Consider the following 14,726-nt stretch of genomic DNA (forward strand, 5'->3'; position numbering starts at 1 on the left):
AATGGTGGTGGTGGTGGTGGTGGTAGATACTTAGCTGGCACTAAGGAAGAAAACCCCAATACTCAAGACTTGCTTTTTGAAAGATTATAGTTAGGGTTCCTCTTCCCTAACCCTCCAAGATGCATCCAAATTCCTGGCCACTGAGTTGCTACACTCTTGTGCTTTTGCTCACATAAGGACAATTTACAGGCTTGCCTCCTTACAACCTGACATAAATACTTCCTTGAACAACTCGAGAATCTTACAACATGGTACATCAGAATGATACTGTTGTTTTTTTTTTTTAATAGATTGGACTACCCTGGAATAGAATTATCCAAAACATAATAGGAAATTTAGCTACTTTAAAAAAATAGAACAGTTTCCTGCTACATCAACCCCATCCACACAACCAGGCAGAAGAAGAATGCTGCTGGTGGGCCAACTTGCACAGCTGCAGTATACAGAAAGAGCAGCTGCTCACTGCCCCGACCCTCTGGCTTCTGGCGCGTGGGCTAGAGTTAGCACAGAGCCTCTGCAGAGAACAAAAAGCTTCAGGTAACCAGAGGTTTCACTCGAGGGGGACACTGTGCCAACAAGGACAGACAAACACGGGACAGATGTTAGCAGAGTCAGCCTGCTTAAGAACACTGGTTTCTGAGAGAGCCCTTGCTGGTCTTGGAGCAGCACGGTATGATGAGGCTTGCCTAAGTGGGGACGAGAAGGGACCCTCTTACACCAGGTGACCTGGAGTTTTGTGGTGGTGGTTAGTGCATTCGTATGGAATAGCTAAATAAAATTACTTGGCTTGTTTCATTGCATTGTAAAGTCACCCCCTATATACAATCCTGAAAATCCACGGACTGCCAGTACCAAATGTAAAAGGCTCCAACCCAATAAGAAACATGGCAGTTAGCGATCCTGAGATAAATGTAAACAAAGGGGTCACCCCAACATCACTCACTGTGGAGGACAAGCCCTCAGTTCTGTCCAGTTCCATCTGAAAGAGGACCTTGCCCGCGAGCACGGTCCTTCAGGCACCAGACAGGGAACAAGGGCTTCTCTTGGCTTTGGCACTCTGCACCCGGGAAGGGTTTCTGGTCGGTGGAGGCAGTGAGTGAGTGAGTGGGCCAAAGTGCATCAGCAGGCCATAGACGGTCCAAAGAAATAATCTGCAATCCTACCCAGGCCAGGACCCAGAGACGGAAGAAGCAGGCCTGCTGGCGGTCATGGGCCTTCACAAAGCACAGCAGCACGGCCCCCTCCCCTCATCACCTCCCTCAACCTAAGGCCCAGCAGAGGGGGAGTTCTTTGGGAGAGAAGGGGAGCTGGCACAGGTGAGGGGTGTGCTGCTCTCACCACACCTGACAATGTGTCAGGGGTCAAGATGATCCCACCTCCTAGGAAGTGAATGGTACTATTTTAACAGTACATCTTGGGAAAATCCAAGAGGCTTACTCTTACATGGAAGCCACACCAGTTTGCAGATATGTTCTCCTCTACAAAATCTACACAGATAGTTGAGTTGTCAAGCACCACAGAAAAACTGAACTTCAGCTACTTAGGATAGTGCATGTACTAAGGTTCTAAAAGCCTACATCTAGAGTAAGGAATCACTCATAGTCATCTTCATGAAACATGGTTACCTCAGAGTTTTTCTGGTGAGATCTGAGAATTAAACATGGAACCAAATGACGCCTTCTAACATGTAACCATCCAAGCTGCATGGACACACACAGGTTTATGCAAAATCCCGAAAGAACTATATTTAGCCTTTCAGATCCTGTGTAGGGCCGGCGGCTCACCCTAAATGTCCCACCAAGGACAAGAGCAGCAACTGAATTCAATTTCAGTACGATTATGGGCAGAAATTAATAGGATAAAATGGAGGCCCTTTTCACAAAGTTTAAGATTTAGAGTATAAGGGAAGACCAAAACAGAACGCCTATGAAACCAAAATAATTCCCCATTGGTCTTGTACTCAGTGAAACCCTGAGATGAACTGTCATGATCACGTGCCTAGACTTGGACCTCGTTTCGCCAGGACACTTCAGTAGGCTTCGAACTGGCTCATCATCAGCTTCCTGCTGTATTTATAGGCCATAAAGAGCGCCCCATTGGCAGGGAACGCTCGGATCATTGTGGGTTTCAGTCCAGAATATAAGGCCGTTATTCCTAGAAGACAAGAAGTGATCAAAGACTGAGACGCCCCTTCTCAGAGAGACCCTGTAAAGCCGCAGAGCCCAGGGCTGGACACCGACAGATCCAGACAACACACTGAATGCCGACAAGGGACGGAAGGGCTTCTGTCCAGGTGTCCCTGGACGAACGGGAAGGATGGAGGCTCACGGCAACAAGGCCAGGCATCCAGTGTTCCAGCAAATCTTGGCAACGCTCAGGTACCACATACGAGTCCCGGACTCGCTCCTGGTACATGGACCGGGCAGCGCGAGGCCTCACCTGGGCAGAGAGAAGCAGCCCCAAAACACAGGAGGGCACCAGCCTCACAGAGTCACTCGGGAGGACAAGGACCGCAAGACACCGGGCCAAAAGCACAGTCCTGTGTCCACAGCTGGCACTGCCCAGACTGTTATGAAGATCCAAGTGGATGAGGGAGGCGTAAGGGCTCTGCGCAACTATGAGGCTTTATGCAACTCTGGAGTATGAACTGAACCGTTTCCACACCCTGTGACCGCTCTCTCGGAAAATCAAGCCCGAGAAGTTCACATCCTGAGGTGAAAGATGTAGAGCGGATGCTGAAAGGACAGGTCTCTACTCACCAGAGGCACGATCGGGCATTATACAAACATCTCCTAGAAAATTTTGATACTCCTATGTTAACTCTCAAAATTCAGAGCCAATCACCTACAGGAAGTCTGAGCATTACGGACTTGCAGCATGTTCTTTTAAATCCTTTAGTGGTTCTGTTAGAGATCCTTTTCTGATACTGTCTATACTCTATAGAACAAGGGGTGCTGAATTCCAAGAATTTGTCCCCTTGGAACAATCTGGAGTTTTAAAGTTCCCTCCGGGCTATTTAGAACAAAGAATCCTGGCCCAGAAGTGAGGAACAAGGACAGCAAACATTCTTGAGAATGGAAGCAAGCTAAGGCAGGGGCGCTAGAAGAAGGACAGGGGGCAGGGGAAGAGAGCAACCACACACACATGATCGACCTCCATGAGGGTTACAGCGAAATGACCGGTCTAGACATACTCACTCCATTTCTGCAATGAGCAGACTCACCTTCATTTTTCACAATGCTTATAAAGGTTCCGATAAATCCTGCCTGTTTTCCAGACACGGAAAGAACTTGAATTCTGGATTTGACGCAATCCATTGGGTATACAGCAAGCCAGAGGCAGATCCCACCAACTCCACTGCTTAACATCAAAGGGACAGGGCCTGGAGGAGGAAAGCAGCCAACAGCATTTTTGTCTCAAGGACAGCATTTCCAGAGGTCAAGGTGGTCGTGGGTGCAGGTAGATGCAAATAAAAATGCTGATACTTCGGGCACCTGTGGCTCAGTCAGTAAGGCATCTGCCTTCAGCTCAGGTCCTGATCTCAGGGATCGAGCCCCCTTTGGGCTCTCTGCTCAGAGGACACAAGGTCCCATGTGGCACTCTGGGACTGCCCCTCATCACAGGACCATATCAGTGCTGGTCACTGTGGCGCTGTGGCCCTCCTGGCCTGCCCTCCGAAGGACTGGCCCACACAGAACCAGCAGGCCCCCAGCAACATGGCAACCCGCCCCCCACCCCATGGGAATGAGAACAGTGGCCACTGAAACACAGGTCACGTTTTTTCCAACCCTCTCAGTCTGCAGTATTTCATTATGTTAATGCCCCACAGCCCTGATTCTTCCTTTACCATGAAAGCCAAAGTTGTCTTATTAAACACGATAGTTAAGCCTCGGAGCATGCCTAACCCCAGAATAAGCCCGAAACACTGAAGTGATGTGTTTGAGAAGAAACAAGTAAGCATTCCTGCAAGCCAACATTGACGTCATTGCATCAAGCAGGTCCACAGGACAAGCTAGAAAGAATGACACTTTTCAGTCCTCTGGAAACACACTCAAGATTTGTTACCAAGTTTTATGCTTATTGCAAAATGCTTTATAGGTGATTTCCCACAGGAAAGTAATTTCTATATTCTCCCCTAAAATGTTACTCCAGTAAAGAAGTCTGGGATGCACAGCTTCACCCCCATGGCAAGGACATGAGTGCACCCAGAGGAGGGTGCCAAGGTCCTTTCCAAGCCTCCAGAAACCTCCGTGCCTAGCAGACCCCCACAGCCTCTGCAATAAGCAGGCCACTGTGGGGCGCGGCCCGGCCCAGCCCAGCCAAATGCTTACCTTGCTCATCCTTCGATCTCCCTGATGCAAAAAATGACCTGCTCAGCTCGTAGCTGCCAAAGAAGAGGAAATAGCCGGGCACCTCTCGGGTAAGGTGCTGGAGAGGCTGTGGTAGAAGCCCAAGGGGCCGTCCTTCCTGAGGACTCTCTTCACCACGGACCAGACTGTGCTGCAGGGAGACAGGGAACTGTGCTTAGGGCCCGGGAAATGGGGGGCTGGGGATGAGGCTGGCACTTCCATCCAGTGGCAGGCCTGGCTCAACCCTGAGCAGGCAGGGAATGGCTGATTCTAGAAACCCAGGGGCCCAAATTCTGAAAATGAGGCTTCTGCAGGGAGGAAATCTCAGAGAAGCACAGATCCTTTTATTTTAGGACAGCGGTTCTCACTTGAACTACCCAACAGCTAGGAAATATCATTAAAGTGTGTATTCATAGAGAGCTGTGTGTGGCCACCGTGCCTCCGGCCAAGACTTCAGCAGACCATGCCAGAAACCCGTCTCAAATGGAACCATGTTCACATTTTCCAAGTGTGCCACTCAGCAAAGGAAGCCCTGAGAACACTCCTGGAGAAGGAGTACTCTGGACTTCTGGAAAATTGAAAGACCTCCTCTGAGTGTGGACAAAACAATGAAGGACCTGGACCAGTGCCACCATGGCAGGGCAGGTTCCTAGAGCTGCTTTTTGCTAGTTGCAAGGCTCACCATCGCAGGCAAGGTCTATTTTATGGTACACAAGAAACAAGGGAAAAGAAGTAGGTGCTACCAAGCCAACACTCCTGCCTGATGACTGTTCTCCCCAAGGGTGGTCAGGGGAGGTGGTCTTCAGGAATCTGCCCCACAGCTTCCCCCTGTATAAAGGATTCCAGGAGCAGACCGGGACCCTCAGAACACATACAAATAAAATCCAACCCCCATTTGACAGGTGGAGAAAGAAAAGTCAGGGAAAGCCAGACAAGTTCTGGTTTTTATATTGCTTGCATCCTCTTGCCCTCAATAAACAAATTCACTTTTTGTTCATTGAAAAAAAAAACTGCATTCATACATTTTGGATATTATCCAAGATTTAAAAGAGCCAATATCCACTTCTGTCCAACAATGAATAAGAGAAATTACAATAAGGAGCTGTACAGCTCAGCAAGAATAAAATGCCCTCGTATTCGCTCACTCCTCTACCTCCTTCTGTGCCTACTCTCCTCTACCTTTCTTTTGAACGGGTGGGTATAGAAGGAATCTGTTCAAGTGCTTACGGTCTTTTCGCTTTGTGTTAGTGCAGTGAAGGAGTAAGGGAGTAGATGTTACTTGAAGGCAAGACAACAGAAATTCTTAGAAACTCTACAGGGCAAGAAGCACTGAGGATTTAGTTCTTAGAAAGTAAGTAGGCATGAACTTCTCTTTCAGGCTGATCAGAGCCCTGGAGCAGCAGTAATGCAGGATCCTTTCTGTCTAGACCCCTCTTCCTGACGGTGTGCACCATGGCAGGCCTTATCTGTCAGGAAAACAGCAGCAGAAACCACATCTTTGGTGTGTATTAGGAAACCCCTTGCTCTTCACAGTGCTCTCAGCATGTGACCTCACTTGGACCAGTGAAGAATCAAACCCCCCAGTGACCGAAAGCATTTCAGAAGGCTTCATCAGGCATTACTCATTATCTAGGTCCTCCCTACAACTCAGCTCGCATTCTATAATGGGAATGTAACACAGTGATCCAACTCAACGTGACTGGCATGCTTTCTGAACCAAGTCTTAACCCCAAGGTACCATATACCCTGTGTAGGCCAGGAGTATATAGCCACACCTAAAATATTGTCAACCGATACTTACCTTTGTGCAAGGTGTCCATTCACTTAAGTTTTGGGAGCCAACAATTACTTTCCTTAAAACTACCTTAGGAAGGGGTGCCTGGGTGGCTCAGTGGGTTAAAGCCTCTGCCTTCGGCTCAGGTCATGATCCCAGGGTCCTGGGATCGAGCCCCTCTCTGTCTCTGCCTGCCTTGCTGCCTACTTATTCTGTCTGTCAAATAAATAAATAACATCTTTAAAAAAAAAAAAAAAACCTTAGGAAACCAACTGAAGGTTGTTGGAGGAGAGGTGGGGGGTGGGGTAATTGGTGACGGGCCTTAAGGAGGATGCTTGATGTAACGAGCACTGGGTGTTGTATTTAAGTGATGAATCACTAAATCCTACCCTGGAACTAATAATACATTATATGTTAACTAAACTGAATTTAATAAAAAAATTTAAATGAAAAAAAAAATACCTTAAACTACTCCTAAGGGACATGAGAGCAACTTTCTGGGTTCTGTTCCTGTTCTACCTCTGAATCTGGGCATTGGTTATGAAAGTGTTTGTTTAGTGACTATGAGAACCCCCACTTATGATTTCTGGGTGTACAGCAGATTTCAATAAAAAGTTTCAAAGACTTACGCTTTTGGACCTCTAGGCTAGAAAGAGTAGCTTCAAACTGGTTGTAAAGAATCCCCAGGGTGCAGGATATAGAACTCAATCAGAATGCCCACCCACCCTGGGAGGAGACTACTTGTGTAAATGGTCAATTACTCTGATTTTTCCGGTCAGATTTACACACTGAGTCAACCACAGTGACAAAGAGCTTTAGTCAGCCAGATGTCAAGATAAATAAGCAAATGTTGAGATTAATAAAGACAATAAGTCACACTCTGTATGACACATACTCATGTAACTAGAATCTGTTTGCAGGACTGAGGGGAGAGCATTCTGATGGCTGCAGAGTAGCTCCGAAGAGCTCTGAGGAGTGTTCAGAAGCCAGGCTCTCTGTGGGTACACGAGAAGGGTGGGGCGGGGGTTAGGTAAGAGAGTGACCCTGGAATCTGGGCTGATCCACTCACGTGAAACCTGGGAATGGGCACCAAATATTCATCTTGGAACCCAAGTTGGCATTTCTGAAGGCTCAGCTCTCAGACACGGTTTCAAAGCTGTCTGCTGAGTGCCTCCAACACAGCCGGGGACGCTGCCTCATGCACTCAATGAGCCAAGAGTGAGAGGAGCTCTCGGCCTCTCCACGTCCCAGGTGAGAAACTTCTGCAGACAGTGGTCCGTTGTGGGAGCAGGAGTGGGTCCGGCCCTCTGAAAGTTCATTTAGGAAGTCCCCCTCTGACTGGTAGGGGAAAGAGTTCTAAAAACACAGTATTTTGGAGTAGATAAATCTCTTTCTCTGCCACTGAGTTTTAGTAGAATATAAAACTTACATATACTCAATGCACCAAGGCAATGAGAGACCCAGCATTTGTGCCCGAACAGCACTTACTTGTGGCTTCTGGCGATCTTCCCTGACGACTCCATCTCATACATGGTCTGCAGCCGGCACTTGACGAGCTCAGTGGGACAGAACACCAGGGCCGCTAAGGCAGAGGTGAAGGAATCCGCGGCTGCATTCTGCAGATCACTGGAAGGAAACCAGCACGGGAGTCCGGTCATTCATTCATTCAGCACTCCTCACTCAAAGCATTCGGCTGTAAGGGAAAGCAAGGATGAAAGGAGAGGAACCCTTTGCGGAGTGCCCACTGGGAACTCACACATGTGGTTTCATCTAAGGACCCCAGCCCTGGGAGGCCAACACTGATACCGACACCCCAAATTTCATGTGGAAAAACCGTGCATAGGATACCTAATGTACCTGAAGTCACACCACTACCACATGGCAATGCTAGGATTCAGACCTGGGTCTGCCTGACTGCAAGATCCAGCTGCTTTTATTAGTCATAGTCATGGCGACATGCATGGAATATATCCCCTACCCCTAAGGCTCTATGCAGAAGCCATAATCCCCCAAGATGATGTATTCGGAGGGGGCCTCTGGGAGGTGCTTAGGTTTAGTGAGGTCGTGAGGGTAGAACCCCCCATGATGCAATCAGTGTCCTTATAAGAGGCCACCGCTCTCTCTATCCACCCTTTGAGGACACAGCAAGAAGGTGTCCCTCTGTAATCCAGGAAATAGGCCCTCACCAGACACCCAATCAACCAGCACCATGATCTTGGGCTTTCCAGTTTTCAAAACTGAGAGAAACAAATGTTTGTTTAAGCCATCCAGTTGACGGTATTTTGTTACAACAGCCACAACTATGACACAGTGATATATAAAACAAACAAAAAACCCTAAAACAAAAAAAAAAAAAAAGAGGAGTAAAAAAATTACCCAAACTCCCACCACCCCAAAGACACACCATCACAATACTTCAGCGTATCTGCCACTAAGCTTCATAAAGCGAGGTTCTGGGGCCATCCCTGCATGCCCCAAATCCAACCTGGAACAACCCCATGTACAAAGTAACTGTTGCAGATGAAAGCCCAGAATAAATCTTTAACCAAAAAGCTGCTCATTGCAAAAAAGATTTCCCAGTTCCGCTGCCGACCTCCTGACCTCAGCCCCAGAGGGCAGCAGGAGCAAGGACAGGGGAGGAGGGGGTGAAAGAGGGGTCAGCAAGCTCCAGGGCTGGAGGTAAAATGGCTACACCGGGAATCTAAACGGAGAAGCAAATGCACGAAACACAAGCATTCATTTCACCACAGGGGGGTCTGGTACCAGCAGCCACAGTCACCAGCAGGGCTGTGAAAGCGAGGTCCCATCAGAGTTCAAAAATACGGGGAAAAGTCTGAGAGATTAACTGTCAGGAATTCTCCTGAGCGTTCACAAGGGTCAGAAAATAAGATCCCTTCCAGCCCCGGAGTGTTCGGTCACAAGAGCTCTGCTGGCACCCGGGCCTGGGCAGGAAGAGTGAGCTGCTCACAGGACGACTGGCTCCCTGACTCTCACCTGTCAAGCCAGCAGCCTGTGTCACCTAAACACCAGGACGCCACACCCCCGCGAGGCGACCCCCTTCCTGGCTACGGAGATCCCCTCCCAAGCTTTCCCCAAACCGTGAGCAAAAGCCTAACAGACCGAGCACATGCGACTGTCCGGACATTAAACAGTCACACAAACGGATGTCAGACAGGAAGAGAAAATCACGGGCCGCCAACAATCTCAGCCCCAACCTTCTGGTCCCGAGTGACCTGGCATCGGGGCCATGGGCAGACGGAGGTCGGGGTCCAAGCCTGTCTGCTCCCAGAAGAGTTGGTGGGGAGCGAGGCTTTCTTCCAGGAGGGAGATCCTGCTTGTGTTCCAGACTTGCTTCTCATTTCAGAGAATCGGGTATGAGGCCATTACCCGGCGACATGCAACTCTGAGGGTGCTCAGCTTCTAGCGAATGGAAACTGTCCAACATGGTTCACACCTACTCAGTGGACTGTCCAGACCAAAGCTTCAAGTGGCTTCTGCAGTCCTTCAGCCAGCCTGCAGATCCAGGCTTCGTTTCCCTCGGGCACCCTTCATCAATTTGCTGAGCAGCAGCCAGAACGGCCAGGTTTGCGGGAACAAAGATGGCATCGATCGGTGTGGAAGCCCTTCAGCCTAAGAGTCGGGGGCCTGAGTATGAGCACGCTGTTCTAGTGCAACAGCAAGGCCAAAGCACACCTGCAGTGGACTCTGAGTCCTCTCCCCTACCTGGGCGCCCAGTGAGGCACGCGGGGCCCCAGGCTGCACCTGCAGGAGAGGCATTAGACCCAGAACTGAAACCGCAGCAGGCACAGGATGGGATTTGGTAAGAATCGGTTGCTTATCTCCCATTCAACAAACATGTACCTGAACCCTCCTGCTGTGTTAGGACCCCATGTGGACAAAGGTCAAAGGAGAACTCTACTCGGGGTGGCATTCAAGCCAAGGACATGCAAATATTTACAGTATCATTGCTGAAATTCACGGCAGGCTTTTCCAAGCAGTGCTTTCCTTTCATTGCCTCTACTGACCACGCCTTCCTCTAGACATGACCCCTACCACAGTCTAGAGTCCCGACTCTGGTCTTACGGCAAGAGTTCTGGACGGGGACTCGGAAGACACGGCTCTGGGTCCTGTGCTCAGTTATGAGCTCAAGTAATAAGATCCTAAGCCAGTATCTGCAAGTCGGGAGTCCCCAGTTTTAAAACAGAACGGCAGGGAGAGCTCTGCTGCTCTCACAGATCATGAGGAGGGATGAACAAAACAGGACAGGTGTGGGTGCCCCAGCTCCCTCAACTCTAAGGTGGCCACTCCCTGCCAGGTAATAAGCAAACACTGTTGTGTGGGATGAAGACGCAGCTCCCTCCTGCCTCACCAGGACGGGAGAGGAGGGTACGGGGTGAGACCACATGAAACAGAATGGCTTCTTGGCTGGAGGACTTCCTCCAGGACCTCATGTGGCTGCTTCCTACCTCCATCTTCTCCATAAAGCATCCTCCTCTGGGAATGTCGCAGGGGACATAATGTCCCATCTTGTCCCAGAGAAAGTGTCCCCCTCTAGCAGGAAGAGTGACAGTCGCTACAGTGGTCTTTCTGTCAGTCTCTAGCATGAGATCCCAAACTCTCCTGGTTTCTCTCCTGCTTATTTCTTTACTTCCTCCTCCTCTTCATGACCCCTTCTGTGCTGGAAGGTCCTGGAATCCATGTGCAGCCCTCTATAGATGCTATCTCCCTGGGTGATTCCACCCAGTCCCAAGCTTTTAAAAAACACGTTCCATCCATGAAGACAAAACTCCTACGAACAAAAGGGCACATCTTTGAGATCACTAGGCGTCTCCAGAGATCACTTCTGCACAGAAGGGGCCTACAGTCAGGTGGACCGGAGTTGCAAATGGGTTTCCAGTTCCTACCGAAACAACCCATACAGCTATCTGCCCAACCATGAACCTGATATAAGTTTCAATGATTTAAAATAAATCAATGTTCAAAAAAGGGAGGACTACACATCCTGGTGGTTTCTGAATCCTCTATGGTCTCTGTGTAAATAAATATGCAAGGGAGGATGTGGCACAAGCCGAAGTCTGATGTTTGGGCCGACTTGGCCAAAGAGTCAGTCCATCTGCATCTTCACAGACGCTTCCAGCTCCTCCTAAAATTCCAAGTTGCTCTCCAGCCTGTCTGGCTCAGGCAGCTTCTTCCAGTCCTCTGCACTCTGATGAAGGGGAACCCAAAGCTCGGCTCACAAGTTGCACCTATGGCTCCCGTCCAGCCCTGGTGCCCACAAGAGAAGCAGTACCACCAGGGCATCTGAAAAGCATCTTCCTGAAGACCAGCAGCACGTAAGGGCACCTCCTTATTCACGGTGCATTACTGACCAGCCTTCTGCAAGTTTTACATGACAACTTCACAATCAGAAACAATGTGGTTATTTTAAAAAAAGAAACACTCTTCCCATAAGGTATCATAAAAATTTTGACTGGGCAACAACATTGTCTTTCTAAACAAAGGAAGAATGTGTTAGTGCCCACAACTCACCTCAGCCTGGCCTGCTTCTCCAATCCAACCACCTTCCGCACCACCTGTTGGCAGAAGCCGTAGCACATGAAGAGTTCTCGGCGATGTTGGCGATCAGCGCTGGGCTGGTCCCCTTGTAGAAGCCGCGGAAGCCCACCTGGGAGTAGGTCTTCAGGCAGCAGTCGGTGAGGCCCCGGTACAGGTCAGGGAACGTCTGCATCTTCACTTTCAAGGTGTCAAAGGGCTGCCCGGTCAGTACATATTCTGTGCCCCCTAAAACCAGGACAAAAGTCTCCTCCAGCACCCGTCTTGTTTTGGAATGCAGCCGCAAACACCCACAGAAATTTAGAGAGAGATAAGCACCCTACCCCAGGGCTTTCTTCTGTCACAGTTCACTCCAACATCTCTTCCCACCCCCCCCCCCACCAGCAATGAAACCTCCAAGCCCAGTTCAGTTAACAACAAAGGGTCCCCACTGTGCCCGGCACCCAGCTCCAGCTCTGAAGGAACCCACCCTCGGTGGGAGAGACAGACACGTGTTCAACAGTCAAGACCGCAGGGGGCACGGGGGTGGCGTGTGTGCGGAGGGGTCAGCAATGGGGTCAGATGGACTTGGTCCCGAAGGCCGGCTCTGATGTGAGAGTCTGGACAAGCGATATTAACTTCGGAGCGTTGGCTCCCCATCCAGTTTGCACGAGGATTACATAAAAATGGACGAGAAGGCTGAAGATAACAGCTGCTGTGGGAACGGCTTATGAAGAACAGTCCCTCTGCTGCGTGCAGTCATAGCAAGGGAGGGAGGAGAAGTCTGGCAGGAGGGACTCACCCCTCTCTGCCGAATCCCCGCAGCACAGATGACTATCAGAAAAACAGGGAAAGAGGCAACAGAGAAAGATGACAGAGAGTCTGGCTAATCCCTAAAGAGCTAAAATTGGACCACACAGAAAATCTTCATCTGGATTCTACCAACTAATGATTCGTATTTGAAGGGAAATGCACTGAATCCTACCGTGCTTAGCATCAATCATGTATTTTTACACTTTTATATTGTAAGAGTTTAGAAAACAGCAAAATCTAAATTGCTGTAGAGGACCTCAATAAAAAAGTCTGAAGGTAAGGAAAAGAATGAACTCTAGCCACGCCACCCTGTCTTAAGCCCGGACCCTGGCCTAGGTCAGCATTTGAAAAATGCCACTCGTTAATGCTTCTACCTTTCCTGGGCCTCAGAGATCCCTGCATCTCAGATGTCCACTGTTTGTGTCAGGAAACCTAACTATTGGATTAGGTATGTATGTATGTATCTATGTATGTATGTATAAGAGATTGTATTTATTTATTTGACAGAGAGAGATTACAAGTAGGCAGAGAGGCAGGCAGAGAGAAAGAGGGAGAAGCAGGTTCCCCACTGAGCAGAGAGCCCGATGCGGGACTCAATCCCAGGACCCTGATACCATGACCTGAGCCAAAAGCAGAGGCTTAATCCACTGAGCCACTCAGGTGCCCCTGGATTAGGTTTTTAAAGCGTCATCAAAATTGAAAAGAAGGCTGGGGCCCCTGGATGGCTCAGTCAGTCAAGTATCAGACTTGATTTGGGCTCAGGTCCTGATCTCTGGGTTGTAAGACTAAGCCCAGCATTGGGCTCAGTGCTCCGCATGGGGTCTGCTTACAGACCTTCCCCCACCACAAGACCTTTTTTTAGAAAGTTGAAGAGAAGGCTTACATAAATACTTTATGTAATTTTATGTTATTTCATAACTGACATTACATAGTTACTCTGACTGAATTGTGCAAAGTAGAGACAGGAGAGGGGCTGTTTTGAATAAATCTCATGAATTACTCGCAGATAAACATGTTCAAGGAGTCTGAAAACTGTGAGCTCTTCTTTTAAGCAACTGCAAGTATATCTGGGATCCTATCCCTACATTCTTCTAGGAGAGTAATGATCCATTTCCACTCTGTCTTGCCAAATTATCTTCAGTTCTGAATTAGTAGAACATTATTCAATAAGATGCTACTACAATTGTAGTTATTCTCTCTCAGGTACTTCTAGGAATAAAATAGGACCCTAATTGTATAAAAATAATTATTCCAAAAGAAGAGGTGAATGTCAGCATTTTTAAAGAGGGTACATAATTTAGGTAACCTAGACGCAGATAAACTGAATAAACCACTTCATTCAGAGTGTTGCAATATTAACTGGAACCTTTCCATAGTTTAACTCAATCATCTTCAACAGTTCTGACATCACAGGCTGCTAATACACGGACTTGTTGCATATCTGTAACAGTTACATTTCCAACAGTGAGAAGGTAGGAGGCTAGTGCACTCTCAAACGCTAACTACAATTCCCTCCTCTCATCTATGGAGGTAACAGACTCCCATGTAATTTACCACAAACGATACTGTCCAGGCCCCCCTTAAGTGCGTGATAACGATTTGGAACACCTGCACCAGCCACTGAGCCCTAGCAGGTCCTCAGATACCCACCAAGTATCCCAGAAGCTATGAATAACTTAGAGGAAGATTTCTCCACTTGCTCAAAGCATAGACCTCTGATCATCTCATTCTCCTTGACTGAAAAATGGAAATAGTTCTGCATTCTTTCATTGGTGTCCCAAAAGGCCCTGCAGGAGAGGGGCTCAGACCATGGTGCACTCTATACTTTACCAGGGCCAGTGTTGTGGGTTTTCTATGCTTGAAATAGTTGAGTCAGCAAATAACAAGGTGGTAAGGAAATCTAACCTGGCAGGGATGGCGTCGGTGGTGAAAATGGGATGACCAAGCAGCAGACCCTTCACCAGAAGGTCCAGGACCACCTTGTCCACCCATGCAAAAATGGAGAACCTCAAACTCAAAGGAGGCACTTGATAAGTGTTCTGTTTAACTGCACAGGGAGGCATATCATTTTCAAAATGTTCCAATCGTAAAAGGCCCAAGATGGATGAAATGCTCCAATCAAAAGATAAAGGGATGGGGGGTTCCGTCAGTAGAAAATGCAACCCTTGATATAGGGCTCATGAGTTCAAGCCCCACATTGAACATGGCATTTACAAGACAGAAAGAAGAGAAAGAGAAAGAGAAACTAAGAAAGAAAG

At 48.5% G+C, this 14,726-nt stretch overlaps 1 pseudogene across 1 annotated transcript in view; it reads right to left on the reverse strand.

Annotated features, from left to right (window-relative positions):
• Positions 1-268: 268 nt before the first annotated feature.
• The window catches only part of LOC309848618 (mitochondrial ornithine transporter 1-like), a 28,654-nt pseudogene continuing 14,196 nt past the window's right edge, over positions 269-14,726 (reverse strand). The window contains exons 3-7 of the transcript XR_014316580.1: positions 11,653-11,904; positions 7,612-7,749; positions 4,332-4,500; positions 3,224-3,382; positions 269-2,154 (exon numbers count right to left, since the gene is read on the reverse strand). The product of XR_014316580.1 is annotated as a mitochondrial ornithine transporter 1-like (transcript). The remainder of the gene's footprint in view (positions 2,155-3,223; positions 3,383-4,331; positions 4,501-7,611; positions 7,750-11,652; positions 11,905-14,726) is intronic.

This window comes from Mustela nivalis (assembly GCF_964662115.1).
Source record: "Mustela nivalis genome assembly, chromosome: 15".
Classification (NCBI taxonomy): domain Eukaryota; kingdom Metazoa; phylum Chordata; class Mammalia; order Carnivora; family Mustelidae; genus Mustela; species Mustela nivalis.